The 25,769-nt window shown below is 45.5% G+C and overlaps 1 protein-coding gene across 1 annotated transcript in view; it reads left to right on the top strand.

Moving 5' to 3' along the window:
* The first annotated feature begins 288 nt into the window (after nt 1-288).
* Nucleotides 289-25,769, top strand: part of CNOT6L (CCR4-NOT transcription complex subunit 6 like) — a 63,960-nt gene continuing 38,479 nt past the window's right edge. Inside the window, exon 1 of the mRNA XM_040418024.1 lies at nt 289-616. The gene's annotated coding sequence lies outside the window, so the exon portion shown is untranslated. The remainder of the gene's footprint in view (nt 617-25,769) is intronic.

Below are 25,769 nucleotides of genomic sequence, written 5' to 3'. Positions count from 1 at the left end.
TGGAGACTGCACATACATATTCCTGTCACGTTGGGCGCCTCAGACCATTGGGGGCGTCCAACAAGTTCCACGTTAGGCCAAAGGGCTGCCATGCTTATACTCGACACATGGCTTGGCCCCTCGCCCTAAATCAGCACGCTGCCCAAACCCCTAGGACAACTCCAAGCCTACGTAACCCTAACGACTAAAAATAGCCGGACCGGCCATCTCTCCTCCTCTTCCTCTGTCATCATCACCTCCTCATCAGCAGAGCCCGCCTTGGCCTGTGAACGCCCCTTTTATCCCCCCTCAGTGTACACACACATCCTCCTCACCCTGATTATTCATCTCAATATTTATATCCCTGCACCCAGCGGGTACCGCTTATAAGCGGCCGGGGAGGTGAGCAACCGAACGTGGTGTCTGGAGAGGAGCACGCCGACTGCACCGGGAGCTAGAGAGAAAGCGGACGGAGGAGACCCGAGCTCGGCCAGTTCCCCCACACCTCCTGCTGCCTGCATGTATTTACTGTCTAGTGGTTCCCGCTTAGCCCCTACCCCCAGCCGCCGCCGCCAGCAGCAACGACCGGGCCCGAAACCGCAGCGACTGAGCCCGTGTTGTGAGGCGCTGAATGCAGGTGAGGGAGGGGGCAGTGAATGTGAGGTAGAAGAGGGGGGGGGATGCAGTGCTTTGTCTTGACACGGTCCTATGTGTATGCACATGTGCCCGGACTCTACCAGTTTTTAACCCCCTCCTTCTTCCCCGGGTAAGGCCCCGCCACGCTTTACTTCCCGTGCACACAGAGGTGTGAATGGAGGTAAGGCCCCCCCATCTTCCATTGGCCACCACGGCGAGCTCCCTATTGTCCCCCCACCCCCATAAAATTCCAGCTCGGCCTCCCCTCACACAAGTTTTCCTGTGCCTTTGTCTGGTGGACGTCAGGTTTTTATTGCATTCGCCTTGTTTGTTGTTGACTTTTCCTTCCTTTCGCCTGTGACCTACTCTCTGGTGTGCTCTTTGTTTCCCTTCCCATGCTGGGCCATGAGGAGAATAAAGTGCCTGGAGTTTGCACACCGGCTGTGGCTTGCTGTTAGAACCTCACTTTTAAGGATTTATTAACCCCCTGCATTCTCTGCCTAACAAAGCATATGTGATAGGTCTATGTATATGACATGCTAGATATGCGGGCACACTACTCTATGCCTCCTCACCCAAAGGCGGGCATAAGCGTTTGAAATGGCATATGGATGGATATGGTTTTTGAAATGACTTAAAGGGGTTGTGTCCCTTTTGGGGGAGGGAGACACCTGCAAAGGGAAGCATACTTACCTGCTCCCAGGATGGAAACTTCCATTTTGATGCCGCTGTGACCCGCTCCCTTTGAGTCACATGACCATTTGGCATGATGCAAGGGGAGCAGGGCGCTGTATGCGGTCAAAATGGAAGTCTATCCGGGAGCGCAGCGGAGCAGTTGAGGCTGGGGAGAGGAGGGAAGTAGGTAACTGAGGTAAGTATGCTTCCCTTCACAGGTCTGCTAAAGGAGTGGTCCCGGAGTTGGGACCCACATCTATCTCCAGAACAGTGCGTCCGAAGTGAAGGTGAGCTCTCCATTCGTTGCTATGACACTTCTAAAAGTAGCTAAGCAAGCGCTCTGTTTCGGAAGTCTCAAAGCCGTGAATGTAAAGTGCACCTCTCCATTCACCGCCATGGGACTGCTAGAAATAGCAGAGCTGGTGCTTGCCTATTTATTTATTTATTTTTGGAACTCCTGTTGTGGTGGCACATGGATGTCTGTTCACCCTTGGGCCACTGTTAGATAACAGCGAAGCACTTGCTCTATTTGCAATGAATAGAGAGCACTCTCCAAATGTGCGGTGTGCTCCATTTTCACTTTCGTGGGGGGCCCATTCTGAAGACAGTAGTGGGTCTCAGGGGTGAGACCTGTACCCATCTGACACTGATATATTTTAGCCATATGTCATCAATGTCCCAGATGGATTAACCCCTTTAAAGGGTAACTAACCTATTAGACAACTCTATTTAAAAAGTCTAAATGCCATGAAATGTATTTTACAGTATATTGTTGACTTTACTGTTTTACTGAAAAATAGGCTCCCCAAATTCAGGCGTCTATAGCGTTTTAGAATCTGTGCACTTCTACACCGCTGATGTGTATGGGTCCCAGAGTACTGCTGGAATAGTGACTGCAGTGGCCTGTGTACTGGAAGGAGACCACAACGGAGCTCCTGCCTGTGCCCACTGCAAAATATTAGCATTGCACATTGGTGACCAGGTTTTAGGCCATTAGTATCTGATCAGTGAGGGTATGACACCTGGGACCCCCACTGCTCAGCTGTTTGAGAAGGCAGTGACGCTTGCGTTAGCGCCGCAGCCTTCTTTCAGCTTTTCCTAGCTCAGTGATATGTTCATCAGTACATGGCCTAGGTGCAGATCCCATTCACGTGAATGAGGCTGAGTGCGATACCAAGCACAACCAGTTTACTATGTACAGAGCTGTGCTTGGGGAGCTCGGCGAAGGCTGTGGCACTCTCATGACCACCAATGCCTTTTCAAACAGCTGATCGGCAGGTGTCGGACCCCCACCGATCAGATACTGATGACCTATCCTGAGAATAGGTCATCAGTAGAGATGAGCGAATTTCATATTTTGAAATTCGTTTGATTTGTTTGGTGGTAAAAGCAGAATTGCATTATGGATTTCGTTACCACGGACCATAACGCAATTCTATGACTGAATGCTTAACTGAAGACATGGAGGACGGTCCTATCAGTGATTGACAGCTATCTCTGTATACAAAGTCATAGAGGGAAGGCTGTCAGTCACTGGTAGGACCGTCTCCTTATCTTCAGTCAGTAACTGACAGCTACAGTGGATATAAAGTCTACACACCCCTGTTAAAATGTCAGGTTTCTGTGCTGTAAAAAAGAGACAAAGATGAATCCTTTCAGAACTTTTTCCACCTTTAATGTGACCTATAAACTGTACTGTGGTTGCATAAGTGTGCACACCCTCTTATAACTGGGGATGTGGCTGTGTTCAGAATTAAGCAATCACATTCAAAATCCTGTTAAATAGGAGTCAGCATACACCTGCCATCATTTAAAGTGCCTCTGATTAACCCCAAATAAAGTTCAGCTGCTCTAGTTGGTCTTTCCTGAAACTTTTTTAGTTGCATCCCACAGCAAAAGCCATGGTCCACAGAGAGCTTCCAAAGCATCAGAGGGATCTCATTGTTAAAAGGTATCAGTCAGGAGAAGGGTACAAAAGAATTTCCAAGGCATTAGATATACAATGGAACACAGTGAAGACAGTCATCATCAAGTGGAGAAAATATGGCAAAACAGTGACATTACCAAGAACTGGACGTCCCTCCAAAATTGATGAAAAGACGAGAAGAAAACGGGTCTGGGAGGCTACCAAGAGGCCTACAGCAACATTAAAGGAGCTGCAGGAATATCTGGTAAGTACTGGCTGTGTGGTACATGTGACAACAATCTCCCGTATTCTTCATATGACTGGGCTATGGGGTAGAGTGCCAAGACGAAAGTCTTTTTTTTATGAAGAAAAACATCCAAGCCAGGCTACATTTTGCAAAAACACATCTGAAGTCTCCCAAAAGCATGTGGGGAAAAGGTGTTATGGTCTGATGAAACCAAGGTTGAACTTTTTGGCCATAATTCCAAAAGATATGTTTGGCGCAAAAACAACACTGCACATCACCAAAAGAACACCATACCCACAGTGAAGCATGGTGGTGGCAGCATCCTGCTTTGGGGTTGTCTTTCTTCAGCTGGAACTGGGGCCTTTAGTTAAAGGGGTTCTGCACTTTGGTTTACCTGATGATCTATCCTCTGGATAGGTCATCAGCATCTGATCGGCGGGTGTCCGACACCCGGGACCCCCGCAGATCAGCTGTTTGAGAAGGCAGCGGCGCTCCAGTAGCGCCGCAGCCTTCTCACTATGTACCTCTGGCCCATTGACGTCACGACTAGTATCAACTGGCCTGGGTGGGGCTAAGCTCCATTCAAGTGAACAGAGCTTAGCCCCGCACAGGATAGTTGATACTAGTCGTGACCTCACTGGGCCAGCGGTAAACGGTGAGAAGGCCGCGGCGCTCCTGCAGTGCCGCTGCTTTCTCAAACAGCTGGTCAGCGGGGGTCCCGGTGGTTGGACCCCCGCCGATCAGTTAAAACAAAGTGCAGAACCCCTTTAAGCTAGAGGTTATTATGAACAGTTCCAAATACCAGTCAATATTGGCACAAAACCTTCAGGCTTCTGCTAGAAAGCTGAACATGAAGAGGAACTTCATCTTTCAGCATGACAACGACCCAAAGCATACATCCAAATCACCAAAGGAATGGCTTCACCAGAAGAAGATTAAAGTTTTGGAATGGCCCAGCCAGAGCCCAGACCTGAATCCGATTGAAAATCTGTGGGGTGATCTGAAGAGGGCTGTGCACAGGAGATGCCCTCGCAATCTGACAGATTTGGAGTGTTTTTGCAAAGAAGAGTGGGAAAATCTTGCCAAGTCAAAATGTGCCATGCTGATACTCATACCCAAAAAGACTGAGTGCTGTAATAAAATCAAAAGGTGCTTTAACAAAGTATTCGTTTAAGGGTGTGCACACTTATGGAACCATATTTTATTTTTATATTTTTTCTTCCTCTTCCTAAAAGATTTCAGTTTGTTTTTCAATTGAGTTGTACACTTTATAGGTCACATTAAAGGTGGAAAAAGTTCTGAAATGACTCATCTTTCTAATTTTTTTTTTTTTTTTATCACATCAACCTGACATTTTAACAGGGGTGTGTAGACTTTTTATATCCACTGTATCTCTGTATACACAGTCATAGAGGGAAGGCTGTCAGTCACTGATAGGACAGTCTCCTTGTCTTCAAAGCCTAGAATGAGCTGGAATCTAAATGCATTAAATACAAGGTATTCTGACTCTTGTTGCTTAAAGGGCTTCTGTCACCCCACTAAACAATTTTTTATTTTTTTGGGGGGGTACTTATAATCCCTATACTGCGATAGATCTATACATTATGTTATTAATCATTTTCGTTCTGTAGAGAAGGCAAAAAACATACTTTTATAATATGCTAATTACCTGTCTACCAGCAAGTAGGGCGTCTACTTGCTGGTAGCAGCTGCAAAAAACCGCCCCCTCCTCCTGTTTGACAGGGCCAGCTGCGATCTCCTCCTCCGGCTGGTCCTGTCTGCATTTAAAAAATCGCACGCCTGTGTTGATTCGGCGCAGGCGCTCTGAGAGAAGGCTCTCCTCCTCAGCACTCCCTCAGTGTGCCTGCGCCGATGGCGTCACCGAAAGAGATGTCATCGGCACAGGTGCACTGAGGGAGTGCTGAGGAGGCGAGCCTCCTTCTCTCAGAGCGCCTGCGCCGAATCAAGACAGGCGCGCGATTTTTGAAATGCAGACAGGACCAGCCAGAGGAGGAGATCGCGGCTGGCCCTGTCAATCAACAGGAGGAGGGGGCGGTTTTTTGCGGCTGCTACCAGCAAGTAGACTCCCTACTTGCTGGTAGACAGGTAATTAGCATATTATAAAAGTACGTTTTTTTGCCTTATCTACAGAACGAAAATTAACATAATGTATAGATATATCGCAGTATAGGGATTATAAGTACCCCCAAAAAAAAGTTTAGTGGGGTGACAGAAGCCCTTTAAAGCTAGATATCAGGATGCTTAGCTCCTCCTGCTCTATAACATGGTGCCTGCATGGACACAAGTTCTCGTTAATGATTTGTACTTGTAGGCTGGGGAAACCGCTTTAAGGCTACTTTCACACATGTTTTGGGCAGATCTTTCATGGTTGTATTATGTTTTCTATAGCCATGACGGATCTGTTTTGAACACCATTGAAAGTCAATGGAGGATGGATCCACTTTCTATTGTCAGAGAAAACGGATTTGCATTGTGTGCCAGGACGGATCCGTTTGGCTCCGCTTCGTCAGGCGGACAGCAAAACACTGCAGGCAGCGTCTTGGTGTCGGCCTCCAGAGCGGAATGGTGACTGATCGGAGGCAAACTGATGCATTCTGAGCGGATCCTTTTCTATTCAGAATGCATTAGGGCAAAACTGATCCGTTTTGGACCGCTTGTGAGAGCCCTGAACGGATCTCACAAACAAAGCCAAAACGCCAGTGTGAAAGTAGCCTAAAACATTTGACCTGTTTGGTGCAGTCTCATTTGCTATGGTGCTGTATGCAGTCAGCTGCAGGACTCCTGTTGTGGAAAGTTTATCTAAAAAGTATCAGGAATGATGGTGCCCGGTGATAGTGTAGCAGAGGCCTAGCTTCACTTCCTGCTCCCAAACTTGTTTTTCACTCCTCTTCGCAGAGGCCTTTTGTAAATGCCTAAAGACCTGAAGTGCAAAATATTATTGTAGTGTTGATTGCATAAGCAGTGTATGCTTTTGTCTATATATATCACATGATGTATATGTGCAGCTGTAGGAAGGAAGAGGAGGTGGTTGAGACAAACACAAAGCCTCGGCCCAGCACAGAAGAATAAAACAACCAAACCAGCGGCAAGGATTATTCACCCGCAGCGCACAGCTCTTACATTAGCACTCCATTATTCCCCACTCAAGGGCTCAGTTTGCCTAGCTAGGTTACCGATTGGTTTTATTCTTCCCTCTTCCCACAGCTTAGGCTACTTTCATACTCTCATTTGGTGCGGATCCCTCATGGATCTGCACAGACGGATCCGTTCAGATAATACAACCGTCTGCATCCGTTAATACAAACAGATCTGTTCTGATCTTTAACATGGCCAAGACCGATCCTTCTTGAACACCATTGAAAGTCAATGGTGGACGGATCCATTTTTCTATTGTCATAGAAAACGGATCCATCCCCATTGACTTACATTGTGTGTCAGGACTGATCCGTTTGGCTCAGTTTCATCACAGACACCAAAACGCTGCAAGCAGCATTTTTGTGTTCGTCTCCAGAGCGGAATGGAGACTGGAGGTAAATTGATGCATTCTGAGCGGATTATTTTCTATTCAGAATGCATTAGGGCAAAACTGATTCGTCTTGGACTACTTGTGAGAGCCCTGAACGGATCTCACAAACAGAAACCAAAACGGCAATGGGAAAGTAGCCTGAAATATTTGTTGAAAAAAAATATATAAGACTTACTATGTTATTGGGAAACTTAGGAGGTTTGTCAAATCTGGCTTAGTTGCCCATAGCAACCAATCAGATTCCACTTTTTTTTTCTCTCAAAGTGCCTGATTGGATGAAAGGATAAATCTGGTTGCTATGGGCAACTAGGCCAGTTTTCCTTTATATCGGTTTTGATGAATCCAGAGTGCCAGCCGCTTTCCGACATAAGTGCTGGTTTTTGGCAGGACAAAAACCTTTGCATGCAACAGTTCTTAAGCTGCTGAAATCCAGCACTTCACAGAAAAGCAGGCGGGTCCCCTCCAGATCATATAATGGTCAAAGGGGTCTGGGAATCTGGCTAGGCTGGTTCCGGTGAACTCTCTGGCAGAGAACAGCCTGTTGTGAACCCACTCTTGGTAGGATCGTGTTTATCTTCAAACCTTTGCTCCGTCTTGTTGGGCTATAGTCTTGTGGTTCAGCATAGGAACAGGAAACTGGAATTGCCTGATCCGGCATCTGCTGGCTACAAACCATCTGCTGCAGATGTAAACCTGCCTTTAGTAGTAGCAGTCAAGGTTGGATTAAGTAGTTTAAATGGCTAGAATAGGAAGAAAAAGCCGGTATTGAACAGGTTAAATTGCCTTAACCTGTAGCTTTTACGTCATGTAAAGGCAGCAACAGATTATATCCATAAATTAGGGTTTGCAAGCTGCCTGCTGGTTTACTAATGGCTCTTTTATTTCTTATGTAAGAGGTTATGCTATGACTAGGTGTAGATTATGTGTTGGTGGGGGTCTGTTAGGGGAGCACTGGATCAAATTGGAATTGTTACAACTTGAGGCCCATGTTACTTGTCAGCTGTTGGGCTGCTGAAGCCATTTGCACACAGTTGTCTTCCTGTTAGGCCTCATGCACAAGGCTGTTGTTGGTCTGCATCTGAGCCGCAGTTTTTGCAGCTCGGGTGCGGACCCATTCACTTCAATGGGGCCACAAAAGATGCGAACAGCTGTCCGCATCCGTTGCTCCAGCGGGACCCGCACCTATAAGATAATGGGTCATATCCTAGCGGTATGCCCCCATTGTCTGTGATGAGACAACTCCTTTTCACTGGCCGAGCATCTGCCAGATAATCGCTAACAAGCGTTCATAGGAACGTCCGTTAGGAATAATCTGTCAGTGTAAAGGTGCCGCCTATTACCTGATGAACAACCAAACCCTTGTTCATTGGGCTATAAGATTGTGTGGTCTCCAAAATCATTTGCCGGCAGGAGACTGCTTTCTAAACACTCTGCTGCCAGAAAACAATGATTCTGTATGGGGATGAGTGATGGCATTGGTGATCACGCCTCCACATACTGTGGAGGAGATCGCTGCATGTAAATGCACCTGTCTCCTTCCCTGATGATCACTTGATTGTCAGGAAGGAACTCTTCCTTTCTGAAAATTGTCTGCTCAATTGAGCACTTGCAATGCTAGAAAACACCCCCTGGGCACATGGGGCCTCATTAGCATATGAAAAATTTCTTTCTCAGCAGGACAAAAAAACGCAAAATTGAACAAAAGGTAATTTTTATATATATATATTTTTTTTTTCTCTTCAGGCTGATGCTAGTAGTTTCATGGTATGGACTCATAGATGTGGTGAAGTGTAGGACATGGCCTATCTTTTGCGCAGTGGCCGCATGGATGCAGAAGCACACAGAAGCCCATCAATGGGTTTGCATTGTGATGTGGGGTGCACATCTGTGTTTGCAGATCCCCAATTTGTCGACTGCAAAACCTTTGTTCATATGAATGCACCCTAATGGTGGTCTATATAATGTACCAAGAAACTGTAATGTAATATTACAATATTCGAGAGAAAGGATATGTTTATTTGGGGAAAACTGTGGAATTGAAAGAAGGCTCTAGTACCCTGGTGGGTTACCTCTAGCCTGGATACAAGTTGAGATGCGGCATGTTTGCCCACAGATGTTGCAGCTGGGCCGGTAGATCCTGCACACTCGTAGGTTGGTGAAGCTGGCATGCCATCTGGTCCCACAAATGCTCGATTCACAACAGGTCGGGCGACTGGCAGGCCAAAGATGTGTTGCAGTCTGGAAGACACTTTACTGGGAAACCCTTGCTGTGTGTAGGGCAGTATTAGGGCTCATGCACACAAACTTATTTCTTTATATTTTTTTTTTGTCCATTCAGTTTTTTTTTGCAGCCCGTATGGCGAACCATTTACATTAATGGGGCCGCAAACAAAAACTAAAATGACTGTGTGCATTTCATGTCATCCACATGGCCATTCTGCAAAAAATAGAACATGTCCTATTTGACTGCAAATTGCGGTCCCCAATGCACGGAACGGCCGCCACACGTCTGTGTGTGAGCCCTAACTGTGACATGCAGCCTATTAGGCCATGGCATAACCTAATGGGCACATAGTCATAGCAAGCCTGTGGTCCTTTATTAGGCCATGTGCATGAGGCCTAAGGCCAAGTTCACACTTCCGTTATTTGGTCAGTTACTTCCATCGGTGATTTTGACCTAATCCTGGTTTTGGCTCACAAACACCGAACAGGAGCAGATCTTCCCATTCTGCCTCATCTTTGTGGAGGCTTCACTACTGGTTTTGGCTCCCAATAGCTGGTGGTAATAACTGACCAAATAGGGTTCACATCATATATTTTTTTCCCCCATCCATTTAACATATATATTGGTGGTGGGGGGAGGATACAACAGAAAGCATAGCACATCATGCTGCAGAGTCCAGTAAAAAAACAAACCCTATACTTTGTTTTTGGATGCGTGGATTTCAGTTTTACAGTGTTCACATGCAATAAAAATTATTATTTTAAGGTACTTTCACACTAGCGTTAGTAGAATCCGGCAAACAGTTTCGGCAATGTATACAATCGGATTGCTTTTTTTCCCCCCGGATCTGGTGATATACTGGATCGGTCTCATCTGGAAAAACTGATCCGTGTATTTTTTTTTTCAAAGATCAAAAGCCCAGCGCATGCACTGACTGGAAAACCGGATGCGGCAATTTCCGGAACACTTGGTATTGGCATTAATACATCTCTATGGAAATTAATGCCGGATCCAGCAAGTGCGGTAGTGTTTCGGTCAAATACCCTACAAGGGACAGAACGGAAGACATCCTGAACTGATTGCTTTTCATTCAGAATCCATTGGGACAAAACTGATGCTTTTTTTCTGGTATTGAGACCCTGGGATGGAACTTGATACCGGGAAAAAAAGTGTGAAAGTAGCCTTATTGTGCGGGTCAGTCAGATCACAGCAATACCAAATTAAATTTGTTTTACCAATAAAAAAAATTCAAACTTCAGCATGCTGTGTTGCTATATTCTGCAACTGATAACTATTTAGATTTTTCATCAACACAGTTCTGTGAGGGCTCTTTTTTTTTTTTTTTTCAGGTCAAATGTTCACTGCACGTAATATTTAAATATTTCAGACCTTTTTGTATGTGTTGAAACTAATTATGGTTTTTAGTTACGTTTTTATTTTTTATTTTAACAAGGGCTGTAACTATTTTATTTTTCCCTTGATGTAGCCGTATGAGGGCTTGTTTCTTTGTGGGACGGGTCAAGTTGTAGAAGTAAAATCCTCCTTATCCCAGCTCTCCTCCTTACCCAGGGACCTACCTCCATCTAAAAGACAGAGATAAGGCTGTCTTTTTCCTCCTCGGATTCGGAAGAGGTTGCGGAAAATGCTTCATCCTCCAGACCCTGGGAAGATGAGGAGGCTTCCTCTGATATAGAAATTTCCGAATCGGACAGAAGATTTTTTTTTCTCCTCGGACGAGATGTCAGACCTACTAAGGGCAGTCAGAGCCACTATGGGAGTGGAAGAAGCTCCAAAAGCTCACTCTGTGCAGGATGAGATGTTCGGGAGACTTCGTGTTAAGAAGACCCGGGTCTTCCCGATTAATGAAAATATACGCGATATGGTGCTCGATGAGTGGTCAAATCCCGAGAAACGCGAGGGGGTTTCCAAGTCCTTCAGGAATAGTCTGTTCGATCCAAATGAATGTCAAATTTTCAATGAAACACCTAAAATTGATGTACAATAGGGCTGCACGATATGGGAATTTTGTGCGATTGCTATTAGGGCCCTAAAAATTGCGATAGCGGTATGCGATGCGATATTTTAAGGGAATTGTGCTAGAGGTCTATTTGCTTGGATTTTCCCATATGAGCCGCTGACGCGGCTGGGTATGACACTGTTATGTGGGGGATCTGCGGATGACACGCTGTTATGTGGGGGATCTGCGGATGACACGCTGTTATGTGGGGGATCTGCGCGATGACACGCTGTTATGTGGGGGATTTGTGCGATGACACACATATAGCATCTTATGCTGGTCCCCCTCATGGCCCTATGTGTCCTAAACTGTGCACATAACTCTCCTATTCATAAAATGGCCAGCCTCTGTACTTTCACTATGAATGCACTGCAGAGAGCGGCAGCGAGCCGGCCAGCGCGTGACTGACGTCACTGTCGCGCTCCTCCCACTTAATTCAGGAAGCAGGAGCGTGACTAAGTGACGTCAGTCACGCACAGGCCGCCTCGGTCGTCCCGCTCGCTGCAGTGCATTCATCGTGAAGTACAGAGGCTGGCCATTTTATCAATAGGACAGAGGACATTTTATCAATAGGGGCCCCTTCATATATAATCGCGGCATTTTCGGGTCGGCCGAATCGCCAAATCGCGTTTGCCGATTATCGCGATTCGATTATTTTTGTGATATATCGTGCAGCCCTAATGTACAAGTAGCAAAAGTTAAAGACTGCTTTGCCCTTTGAGGATGCCTTCCAGTTACGTGACCCCATGGACAGGAAGGCGGATAGTCTGTTAAAGAAATCTTGGGGGGCCGCTATGTTTAACCTAAAATCTAATATTGCTGCCACCTCGGTGGCAAGGTCTATGGGTTTGTGGTTGAATGACTTGGAGTCTCATATTAGGGACAACACCCCTAGAGAAGAGATCTTAAGGTCCCTTCCCTTACTAAAATCCGCCACGGCATTCATGGCAGATGCTTCGTCAGAATCTGTCAGATTCGCTGCTAAAGACGCCGGCCTCCAACGCGGCCCGCCGGGCTCTGTAGATGAAATGCTGGTCAGGGGATAACACCTCAAAGATGAAGTTGTGCTCCATCCCGTTCTCGGGAGTACGTCTTCGGCCCTGTATTAGACCATATTTTAGAGAAGGCATCGGATAAGAAAAAGGGCTTCCCGGAGGAACGACCCTATAAAAGAAAATATCAGTTTCGTGCCCCCACTAGCCAGAATAGGCCCTATAGGGATAACGCAAAGTCTGGGCGTTGCAGCTACCCTAAAGGGGGCAGGGGGAGAGGTACTCCTCCCTCTTCCCAGAACAAATCTTCTGACAAACAATGACGCCAAAGTCGGGGGGAGATTGAAGAATTTTCTGGCTCCTTGGGAGTCCATTACTCCCTTGGGTCTGGGACATCATAAAATTCAGATACCAGATCGAATTTTTTTTCATCTCCCCCAGACCGCTTCATTGTAACCAACCCGAGCTCCTTCAATGTACACAAGATGATCCTGCAGGGGATTCAGAACCTTCTAGATATGGAAGTGGTAATCCAGGTACCATCAACACAGCTAGGACCGGGGTTCTACTCGAATCTCTTCCTGGTAGAAAAGAAAGAAGGTTCATTTCGCACCATCCTAAATCTAAAGACCCTAAACAGGTTTATAGTATATTGAAAATTCAGGATGGAATCCCTAATATCCCTGATACCCTTAATAAGGAGAAACGCTCTGTGTACAGTAGACCTACGGGATGCTTACTATCACGTCCCAATCCATCCAGAAGTTTTTAAGATTCGCCATTCAAGATCTCAGGGGAGTAACCCTTCACTTTCAGTTTATGGCTCTTCCCTTTGGGATATCATCTGCTCCCAGCGTCTTCATGAAACTGGTGGTCGAGATGGTGGCCTTCCTGAGACACAAGGGCCTGGTGATCGTACCATACCTGGACGACTTTCTCCTGATTGGAAACTCAGAGCCAGCTCAAAACAGACCTAGTAAGCTTACTGTCTCTCATTCAGGATCTAGGGTGGTTGGTGAATCTGAAGAAATCTAATTTTCTACCTTCCAGCACAATCCAGTTTCTAGGGGTCCTCCTGGATTCCCGGGTTCAACATACATTCCTCCCATCAGACAAGATCAGAAACCTTCAGTTAAAGATCCGACTGTTTCAGAACAGGAGGTCTTGTCCCATAAGGGAAGCCATGAGCCTTCTGGGTTTCCTCTCGTCTTGCATTCCTTCTGTCCCCTGGAGTTAGTCGCATGTCCGATCCCTCCAGTTGTGGATTCTCAGAATCTGGAACAGGCAGCAGGATTCTTTAAATCACAAGGTGCTTATCCCTCCAACAGTAAAAGCCTCCCTCGACTGGTGGACGAGCGCAAACAACCTGTCCTTAGGAGTTCCTTGGGAGAAGACTCCCTACATCCAAGTCCTAACAGACGCAAGCGAAAAAGGATGGGGAGCGAAAGTGGGGGATCATTATTTCCACGGTTCCTGGCTGCCAACAACTCTCTCTCAATCCTCCAACTTTAGAGAGCTGAAAGCGGTTTGGAAAACATTAAAGGCAGCAGAGGACCTACTCGAGGGCCTGCATGTGAAGGTCCTTTCTGACAACACTACAACAGAAGCTTACCTCTCTCACCAAGGAGGGATGAGATCAGGAAAGCTGATGTTCGTGGCAGGGAAGATCTTCAATTGGGCAGAGTCCCACGTAAGATCCATCTCTGCGATTCACCTGAAGGGAGCACTAAACTTGGAAGCAGACTACCTCAGTCGACAGCTAATAGACCACACCGAATGGTCTCTGAACCAGGACGTGTTCCAGATGCTAATACAGATGGGGCACCCCTCAAATAGACTTGTTCGCCTCAAAGAACACAAAGGTACCAACGTTCTGTTCCCTAAATCCACGAGACAATCCCTCACGATACGGTGGAATTGGAACCTCTGTTATGCATTCCCACCCCTGCCTCTACTTCCCAAGATAATCCAGAAGCTCAACCAAGAAGATACAACCTTAATATTAATAGCCCCTTATTGGTCGAAGAGGAGCTGGTTCCCTTCCCTAAAGAACCTATCAGTAGAGAACCCGTGGCCTCTCCCATCCAGGAGGGACCTGCTTCACCAGGGGCCAATCTTACACCAAAACCCAGGTTTCCTCAAATTATCAGCCTGGATCCTGAGGTCCAGATGTTGAAATCACAAGGTCTCTCTGATCGGGTAATCTCTACCCTGAAAGCAAGTAGAAAGAAGGTCACCTTTTTGATATATCTGAAAATTTGGAAGAGGTTTTGCTCCTGGATCGGTAACCCTGCCCCGAACTTGGGGCCTCCTAACTGTGAGAAAATCCTAGAGTTCCTCCAGCTAGGTCTTAGACCTTCCACCCTGAAGGTACAAGTCTCGGCCCTAGCTTGTTTCTTCGATCAAGATCTAGCCAACCACTGGTGGATTAGAAGATTTATGAAAGCAGCTTCTCGGCTCTGTCCTTCTCTAAAATCCCGGATCCCTACCTGGGACCCAAATACAGTGCTCACAGGCCTGACACTTGCCCCTTTTGAGCCCCTGTCAGATTGTTCCATTAAACACATATCTAAAAACCGCTTTTCTTGTTGCCATCACATCCGCAAGAAGGCTAGGTGAAAATCAAGCCCTATCTCCGTATCACCGATGATAGAATCATTCTTAGGCTAGATCCCGGTTTTCTTCCTAAAATGGTATCCGTTTTCCACCAAAACCAGGAGATAATTTTGCCTTTTTGTAGTAATCCCTATAACAGTAGAGAATCCAGTTTCCATTCACTAGACGTGAGACGCTCGGTTTTACGGTACCTTGAGGTTACAAAAGAATTCCGTAAAACCAATAACCTGTTATTCTTACCTGAAAATAAGACTAAGGGTCTAAAAGCCTCCAAGTCTTCTCTAGCACGATGGATTAGGGATACTATTTTCTTTGTTATGAAATCCAGGGCCTACCTTGCCCCTCAAACCTAAGAGCCCACTCTACCCGAGCTATGTCCTTTTCCCAGGCCGAGAGGGCCGGAGCTTCTCTAGAGGACATCTGTAAAGCTGCCACATGGTCCAGCATTCACACCTTTTATGAAGCACTATAGACTAGACTTATCTAGTAGTTCAGACTTGTGTTTTGGACGTAAAGTTTTCCAGGTGGTCGCCCCCCCCCCTCCCCTTCATGTTTATAATTTTTTATATCTCCTTGTGGCCATCGTGGTGATGAGGTGGAAAGCCGGAATTAGACTTACTGGTAATTCAGTTTCCACGAAATCACCACGACGGCACATCTATTCCCTACCCTAAATTTGGTCCTGAGTTTGGAGGTTATGGAGTAATATCCTCTTGACTTTATTTATTTTCTCACCACCTTTGTTTCTGTCTCTGTAATTTTGGACATGCTGGTGGTGGGAGGGGGAGATTTAAACCCTCTCTGCCCATACAAAGGTCAGGGGTCAATCTCCTCGTGGCCGTCGTGGTGGTTTCGTGGAAACTGAATTACCGATAAGTCTAATTCCGGCTTTCACACTCTCGTTTGGTGCAGATCCGTCATGTATCTGCACAAACTGATCCGTTCAGATAATACAATTGCATGCATCAGTTCAGAACGGATCCGTTTATTTTCTTTAACATAGCCAAAACTGATCTGTCTTGAACACCATTAAGTAAATGGGGGACGGATCTGTTTCCTATTGTCGGTGAAAACTGATCTGTCCCCATTGACTTACATTGTGTGTCAGTACGGATCCGTTTGGCTCAGTTTCAGAATGCATTAGGTCAAAACTCAAGTGTGAAAGTAGCCTAATGCCCCAATCTGGCTAGTGTAATCGTATGGTCAGGAGACGGGTAGAAGCTGCAGTGTGGACAGAAGTTCTGTCACTGGTATACTAGCTGCTGTTAGACTCTTGTCTATGATGAGACAACCCCTTTTAAGTACCTCCTGAGGTAATGGACAGCATGGGGTTAATGCGTGAGGTATATCATGGAGTTAATTACTATTAATGTGAGGCAAATGGTGTTCCTTTTGAATTTTTGTGCGTGTCACATTAAAGGGGTTTTCCCATCTTAGACAATGGGGGCATATCGCTAGGACCCGCACCTACAATGAGAGCGGAGCCGGGAAATGAACGCAGGGTGCACTGCGCATGCGGGGCCGCCAAAAATAGCCGAGCGCTATTGCAGTCTGCCCCATAGAAATGAATGTGAGCATGGGCTGCACATGCACTGTGTGCTCCCATTCACTTCTATGGGAGCAGCACTTGGTGGACGGACAGACTCCAGGAAATCCCAGGGTCCTCCAGCCACAGCGCTCCCTGCTTCGTTCTCGTTGTAGGTGTGGGTCCCAGTGGTGGGACCCGCACCTATCAGACAATGGGGGCATATCCTAGCAATGTGTCCCCATTATCTCAACCTCTATCATGTATACAATATATAGGATCTACAAAATGGACAAGAATAGGGCTGGTTATATTTTTTGCGGACCATGGAACGGAGCAACGGTTGTGGACAGCGCACGGAGTGCTATCCGCGTCTTTTGCGGCCCCATTGAAGTGAATGGGTACGCATCTAAGCCGCAAAAACTGCAGCTTGGATGCGGACCAAAAACGGTAGTGTGCATGAGGCATCGCATTAATAAGTGACCCCCATCATTTATCTCATACTGGCAACACTGGGGTTAATGAGGCACATTAACGCCAGTGTTCCTATGTTGCTGCTGGCTGTGTTTCAGATCATTGGGATGAAGCAGGAACCTCTGCTGGTATGTGCGCACTATTCCCCACCCTTTTCACTGACACTACCCCACCACCATGTTCTTGTTTGCATTGGTGGCTGGTGCCTTCAGTCCCTACGTGTCCCCCTTCCCCCGATCTTTCTCTATAATGGCCTGTTCAGCACTAGATGGGTAAAAAAAGAATCCTGGAGTGCTTCTTTAATGTAAAGAGCCGTGTGCTCTAGTTTTCAGCGGTGAAAGCGGTAATCTAAATCCATGAACTGGGCTCGCTGAGTACTCCTGATGGGGGAGGGCCGAGGCAGACACCTTTTCCGATAAGATATTGGTCATTCATGGCTCTCCCTGACATAGGCTGGCATTTACACTAAGGACTACGTCTAGAGAACTGAGCAAAGGGTAGGTCATCAATATCGGATTGATGGGGGTCTGACACTCAGTGGATGGAGCTGAAAGCAGAAAGCTTTGACCGCTGTGTAGTGACCTGTGCCTGTTTACTGCAGCTCTTCTACTGAGAGCTGCTGATCACTTGAGGTTGCTGCCCTCCACCGATCAGCTGTTTGAGCGCCGCTGCCTTCTCTGTGCTTGGTATCACGCTGCTCCTAGGCCATGTGACTGAACGTGTTGTCACTAGGCCCAGGGAAAGCGGCAAGCACCACTGCTTTCTCAAACAGCTGGTCCGTGGAGGTCCTGGGTGTTGGACCAATCGGATGCCGATAAACTATCCAGAAGATAGGTCAACAGTTTTAATGTCTTGGAAAACCCCTTTAGGCCCCATTCACACATCCGCAATTTCGTTCCGCATTTTGCGGAACGGAATTGCGGACCCATTCATTTCCATGGGGCTGTACGATGTGCTGCCCGGATACAGAATTGCAGACCCGCAATTCCGTTCCCGAAAAAAAAAGTCCTATTGTCTGCAATTGGGGACAATAGGCATATTCTATTAGTGCCGGCAAAATGCGGAACACACATTGTCGGTGTCCGCAAAACACGCTACAGTCGTGTGAATGGGGCCTTAAAGGGATTCTGTCACCAGGATTTCACTTACTGAGCTGTTACATGACCACATCAGTCTTCACGATTTATATTACAATATACTAGTATTACTGCCTTGTCTTGTAATTTGTCTATAAAATCACTTATTAATATGCAAATTAGGGGTGGGCGGTATAGGCGATATAAATTTGGGCCACGATATGGATTTTCGCCATATCGCCTATATCGCCGGACCGTGATATGATCGCGCCCTCTGCGCGCACCATTTTCTCCTGATGAGCCGGCCGGCACAGTGGAGGGAGAAGGAGGGAGTCCCTCCCTCCCCACTGTGTGAGGACAGAGTAGGAGGAGGAGGGGAGGGACTGTGGCCACTGCACCACCAATGAATGTGCCGGCCATATCCCACAGGGTCCCCCTCCTTCCCCCGATCATCATTAGTGGCAGTTCCGATCGGAGTCCCAGCAGGGGGCTCCGATCGGTTACCATGGCAGCCAGGAGTCACACTACTGAAGTCCTGGCTGCGATGGTATGGTGAGCAGCATTATACTCACGTGCGCCGTGGCCGCCGGGCGCTCCTTCTGTCTGTGCGGAGGGGGGGGGGGGCACATCAGAGGCTGGGGGGGGGCACATCAGAGGCTGGCTGCCATGGTCAGCTCCCTGCTGTTGTGTGCACAAAGCACAGGACAGCAGGGAGAGTGTAAAGTCCTATTCACCCTAATAGAGCTCTATTAGGGTGAATATGACAAGGGTTCTAGCCCTTAAGGAGGCTAATAGTTATTAAATAAAAAGTAAAAAAAAAAGTTTAAACCCCCCCCCCCAATATAGAAAACAATATATCGCAATATATATCGCACGTGCTTAAAATTATATCGCAATATAGATTTTAGGCCATATCGCCCACCCCTAATGCAAATTACCTAAATAAGTAGCCCAAGGGCCTGTCCCTCTGTCTGTTGGAGCCCAGCCGCACCCCTTCTCCTTGAGCCCAGCACCGCCCCACTGCTAATTTATTCCCTCCTCGTTGCCGACCTCATATGCCTGGTGCGCCGTAATCTCGCTCATGTGCCGTGGAAAGACCAGTCAGCGCATGCGCAATGTGTTCTGTGAGGCTGATGCCAGGACACCGCACAGGCGCTGACAGGTCTATCTTCGGCAAATGCGCGAGATTACGGCGCACCAACCAGGCATATGAGGTCAGTGATGAGGGAATACATTAGCAGTGGGGGGGGGGGGGGTTGCGGCTGGGCTTGAACGGGGCTCCTTATTTAGCTAATTTGCAGATTAATAAACAAACAATTTTTATAGACCAATTACAAGACAAAGCAGTAATACTAGTATATTGTAATATCATGGAGACTGATGTGGTCATGTTAACGGCTTTAAAGAGGAGCTGTTAACATGTCTGTTAGTGAATAGCCGTATTCTCTGTAACTAACAGGGCTCTTTCACACGAGCTGATGCCCTGCGGGTAATCCGCTGCGTGAAAGAGCCAGGCCCCGTTCTGGACAGCAGAGACGAGGAGCATTAACATGATTGATAATGCTCCCTGCCTCTGTGGCCTTTTTACTACAAAATCAGTGACCACTTTATCTCGCACTGATTTTGTAGTAAAAAGGTAAGAGGCAGGGAGCATTATCAATCATGTTAATGCTCCATGTCTCTGCTGTCCGGAATGGGGCTTGGCTCTTTCACGCAGTGGATGTCATGCACGGCAGCCGCTTGTGTGAAAGAGCCCTAACATGATCTCTCTAACCGTATAATCATTCTGTAACATCTGTTCTAAGAACTCTGGTGTTTTGTTCTTGTTGTTCCTACTACAAATGAATAAACTAATACCTGCGTGTTACTAGGTAGGGGTGTGTCACTGACCAATCCCTGCTGCCAGTGTCTGACTGTGGGGACACACCCCTTTGGAAGAGAAAAGGTAACACCCAGTTTGTTAGGTTTCTCGGAAGAACAGCAAAGGAACAGAACAATGCAGAGCTATGAGAAAATAGCTCCAGGATTATTTTATGGGAAATGAAGGTAGTTATAAAGCACACCAGTCAGCAGAGGTGGCAGGTGCTCTTTACATTGTAGCCAGGACCTGGGTCAGGATTATGGTGCGACTGGGTGAATCCTGTTGATGAATCTGGTGTAGGCTAAAAAAAACTAGTTGTCCCAATTCTGATGCACTGATATCTGTTTAATATTGCAGGCAACAAATATCAGTTTTGTTTAGTTCCCTGGGTTTCTGGCATGCATACATTAAGAAATATGGCAAGGTTTCAGTGTACATCTGATCTGTCAGTCATATGGGAGGTCTAATAGTGTCTCTACAGTGGCAGCAGACCCTTTATTTAACCCCTTATTGACCCAGCCAACGTGTGTTTAGTTTTTCTTCCTGCCCTCAGAGCAGTAACGTAATATTTTTTTTTATATATTCATATAGACTTATGAGGGCTTAAATGTTTGGGCTTTGTTTTTACAGCATTCATTGTGGGCTGAAAGCGACATGACCTTATTCTGCGGGTCAGTATGATTAGGGTGGTATCAAATTTAGTATTTAAGTGTAGTTTTTATTATGTTTTACTACTCAAAAAAAATAAGCCTGTCACTATTGACCACTACATCTGAGGTTAAATGAACAGGGTCGGCGTTATCTTCGATCCTTGTCATTGCGGATGGGTGCTGTCTCTAATATGCAACTGGCACCCTTCTTGTATGGAGCCTTCACCTTACCTGCCCACCTGGGTTTAATTTGTTACTAACCACAGGTATGTACTTGGTTTAGCTGTAGAGTGACCACCGGTATGGCTTAATCTAGAACTGACATTTGCACCATGGCCACTAAAGATGTAGTTGTGCAGCAAGATGACTAGCCAAAATTGCATTGAAAAGTAGTCTTCTGGATGGGTGGGCTTCTCAAAAGATGGCCATTATGCATAATCTATAATGCAACTGAAAATCTCAGAGGAAAGCTGGTCTGCATAAATCTGGACTTTTTTCCGAAATGCAGTCTTACGGAGACATTTCTGGATGTGTATCTGTTTAATGCACTAGTCTTGTCCCTTACACCACCCCAGATCTTGCCCGTGCAGTCAGTAATGTCCTTCAATTCTTTCAGGTTTTTGCCCTCTTGATTTCACCCGTAACGCTGCTCGAGGCGTTTTGCTTGGAGATTCTTAGGCTACTTTCACACTCGCATTTGGTGCGGATCTGTTATGGATCTGCACAAACGCTTCAGTTCAGATAATACAACCACATGCATTTGTTCAGAACAGATCAGTTTGTGTTATTTTTAACATAGCCAAGGCGGATCTGTCTTGAACACCATTGAAAGTCAATGGGGGATGGATCTATTTTCGGTGAAAACAGATCCGTCCCTATTGACTTGCATTGTGTGCCAGGACGGCTTTGCCTCCACATCGTCGGGTGAACAAGCAGCGTCTTGGTGTCTGCCTCCAGAGCAGAATGGAGTCAAACTGATGCATTCTGACCAGATCCTTTTCCATTCAGAATGCATAAGGGCAAAACTGATCCGTTTTGGACCGCTTGTGAGAGCCCTGAAACAGATCTCAAACAGGAAGCCAAAACACCAGTGTGAAAGTAGCCTTTGGTGTTCGTTCCTCTAGAATCTACTGACCTATGGACAGAGCAGCTCAGCTCACTTCATGCTGATTTAACCCCTGAGGGACTTAGGACGTACCAGTATGCCACATTTGCTGAGTCCTTAAGGACTCAGGCCGTACCTGTACGTCCTAAGTTTAAAAGTAGATTGCGGCGGGGGTTAATTGTGACAGGATGCCCGCTGAAATCATTCAGCGGTCATCCTGTCACAACGCCGGGGGGATCATGTGACCACCCTTCCCCCGTATCGGCGATTGCCGCAAACGTCAGGTCAATTCAGACCTGCGGCTTTTACCTGGTGCGGTAGTTGGCGGTGCCATCGGGTCCCCATGCGACTGTGGGGGGGACCCGATGGCATGGAAGGCAGCGCGATGTCTAAGGAAGGCATCGCGCTGCCTTCCTGTGACGTGCCTGTGATCTAGCCCCCTGGATCTCACAGGCCGGAAGCTGTATGAGTAATACACACAGTATTACTCATACAGCCGATGCATTCCAATACAGAAGTATTGGAATGCATCGTAAAGGATTAGACCCCCAAAAGTTCAAGTCCCAAAGTGGGACAAAAAATAAAGTGAAAAAAAAAGTTGAAAAAAAGTGTTCCCCAAAAAAGTTTAAAAAAATAGGGGGAGAAAAAAGGATACATATTGGGTATCGCCGTGTCCGTATCGACTGGCTCTATAAACATATCACTTGGCCTAACCCCTCAGCTGAACACCGTAAAAAATAAAAACTGTGCTAAATAAACCACTTTTTTTTTGTCACCTTACATCACAAAGTACAACAGCAAGCGATCAAAAAGGCGTTTGCCCACCAAAATAGTACCAATCACCTCATCCCGCAAAAAATTAGCCCCTACCTGAGACAATCGCCCAAAAAATAAAAAAAACTATAGCTCAGAATATGGAGACACTAAAACATGATTTATTTTTTTGCTTCAAAAATGAAATCATTGTGTAAAACTTAAATAAAAAAAAAGTATACATATTAGGTATAGTTGCGTCCGTATCGACCGGCTCTATAAAAATATCACATGACCTAACCCCTCAGATGAACACCGTAAAAATTTTTACATAAAAACTGTGCTAAATAAACCATTTTTCGTCACCTTACATCACAAAAAGTGTAATAGCAAGCGATCAAAAAGTCACACGCACCCCAAAATAGTGCCAATAAAACTGTCATCTCATCCTGCAAAAATCATACCCTACCCAAGGTAATCGCCCAAGAACTGAAAAAATTATGGCTCTGACTATGGAAACACTAAAACATGTTTTTTTTTGCTTCAAAAATGAAATCATTGTGTAAAACTTAAATAAAAAAAAGTATACATATTGGGTATCGCCGAATCAGTGACAACCTGGTCTATAAAAATATCACAAGATCTAACCTGTCAGATGAATGTTGTAAATAACAACAAAAAATAAAAACTGTGCCAAAACAGCTATTTCTTGTTATCTTGCATCACAAAAAGTGGAATATAGAGCAACCAAAAATCATATGTACCCTAAACTAGTACCAACAATACTGCCACCCTATCCCGTAGTTTCTAAAATGGGGCCACTTTTTTGGAGTTTCTACTCTAGCGGTGCATCAGGGGGGCTTCAAATGGGACCTGGTGTCAAAAAACAGTCCAGCAAAATCTGCCTTCCAAAAACCGTATGGCATTCCTTTCCTTCTGCGCCCTGCCGTGTGCCCGTACAGTAGTTTACGACCACATATGGGGTGTTTCTGTAAACTACAGAAACAGGGCCATAAATATTGAGTTTGGCTGTTAACCCTTGCTTTGTAACTGGAAAAAAATTATTAAAATGGAAAATCTGCCAAAAAAGTGAAATTTTGAAATTGTATCTATTTTCCATTAATTCTTGTGGAACACCTAAAGGGTTAACAAAGTTTGTAAAATCAGTTGTTTTTTTTTTTTTAATACCTTGAGGGGGTAGTTTATAGAATGGGGTCATTTTTGGGTGGTTTCTATTATGTAAGCCTCGCAAAGTGACTTCAGACCTGAACTGGTCCCTAAAAATTGGGTTTTTGAAAATTTCTGAAAAATTTCAAGATTTGCTTCTAAGCCTTGTAACCTCCCCCAACAATAAAATTACATTCCCCATATGTCTACTTCATGTTTTGGATCATTTTGGGAATGATAAGTAACTATTTTTGGAGGTATTACTATGTATTATAGAAGTAGAGAAATTGAAACTTGGAAATTTGCAAATTTTTCAAAATTTTTGGTAAATTTGGCATTTTTTTTATAAATAAAAATGATTTTTTACTTTTACCAGTGTCATGAAGTACAATATGTGACGAAAAACAATCTCAGAATGGCCTGGATAAGTCAAAGCGTTTTAAAGTTATCACCACTTAAAGTGACACTGGTCAGATTTGCAAAAATGGCCTGGTCCTTAAGGTGAAATAGGGCTGAGTCCTTAAGGGGTTAACAGGTAACAAACATTTGCTACGTTTAAGTGTTAATTCTAAATCTCTCTTCCAATCCAAATATAAAACACTAAGCTGGATACAGATAAGCTCCCCTCCACTGTTCTGTGGAAGTGAAGTATATTGTTGCTGGGCGATTATGACCTAAATCAAAATTAATTGAACATTTTACCTTTAGTTAGACGGAGGTACATTAATTGTTTTGTTAGAGATGTGTGAGGCAGCCTCCACTCTTCGGTTTCTCTGCCATGCCGGTGGTGCTCTGGATAGTGGACAATATAGGAGATGGAATGCTTGCAGCTGGATGTGACATTACTGCCGCCCTCCTGAGCTGCTCTAAATGGGAATACCATCTGTCCTTGGAAGACAAAACCATTTCAATGGCAGCTGGGAGTACCACCCTTCTATGCAGAGCAGTACACTATTTATCATGGAATGTTTTAAAGAAGATATTACAGGTTTACCACCATATTGATCTGCTTTCAGTGGCGAGCACCAGTGGTTTTGTGACATTCACTTCATAGAGGGTATTACAAAAAATGTATTTATGTAATTTTACACCATTAAATGGGTTTTCTGAGATTTTCACACTAATGACCTATCCTCAGAATAGGAATCAGTAGTGATGAGAACTTTTTTTTTTTTTTTTTTATATTCAGCATATGGGCTATCAAATAATCATATTATGGATTCGATACCATGGACCATAATGGAATTCTATGACTTGGTGAATGGAGCTGAGCTGCAATACCAAGCACAACTGCTATACAATGTACGGCACTGTGCTTGGTAAGCATGGAGAAGTCCATGGCTCTCACAGGAGCACCGCTGCCTTCTCTAATAGCTAGTGTGTGTGTGTGTGTGTGTGTGTGTGTGTGTGTGTGCTCTTCCTATCATTGTGAAGCAGAATTCACCAAGCGTTGGATTGTTCACCCACTAATAGGGAACGTGAGCTGGGTTTAGACCGTCGTGAGACAGGTTAGTTTTACCCTACTGATGATCGTGTTGTCGCAATAGGTCATCAGTACTAAAGTCTCAGAAAACTCTGTACATTTTTTTTTAATTACTGGAAACTTTTTGCTTTTATTCTTAAAATGTACTGCCATGTATAGATATACCTGTAGATGCCAGTATGTCATGCATGTGTAGAGTTCCAGTAATGGGGTTGGCCACTATCTGGCTACTTTGTTTGTAAGATGACTTTATGGCACTTGCTAACATAGTCTTTGATATTCTGTGCTATTTTCCATGTTTCATAAAGTATTCTCCCTTGTTGAAGTATATTGTGCTGTCCACACAGAGGTCCTGTCCATATAATGGCTATCGAAGGAGGCTTGTGACCAGGCAAATCGCACAGTCTCCTCCAGTGAAATGCACTGCGCCTGCAATAAGTTCAGCCTTGTAAGTGCAGATGGTAGATGTGGGGAAGGCTGAGTGATCTGTCTGGAGTTACTTTTCCCTGGTCACATGACCATCCATCAGCGGCCATCTTATGGACAGTACAGAATAATTACCCAACAAAGAAACCTAAAGCAAACTGCACAGAAAATCAACAAAGGCTGTATTAGTAATTGTGATCTGTCATCCTACATACACTTTGGTCACAAGTAGCCAGAAAGTGGCCAACCGCTGTAACAGTTGAGCGTGTAGCTGACTGCCATACGGCAGGTCTTGGGTTCCAAGAATAGACAAAGATGAATATACTGGGGTGTAGAATGCTGAAGGACCCCTCCCCACTTAGTGCTCAGCACAGGACTCCTTGCTGCAGGTAAGTAAGGACTCCTTAGAG

Source organism: Bufo bufo, chromosome 2 (genome assembly GCF_905171765.1).
Source record: "Bufo bufo chromosome 2, aBufBuf1.1, whole genome shotgun sequence".
Classification (NCBI taxonomy): domain Eukaryota; kingdom Metazoa; phylum Chordata; class Amphibia; order Anura; family Bufonidae; genus Bufo; species Bufo bufo.
This window is presented reverse-complemented; position numbering and strand designations above follow the sequence as displayed.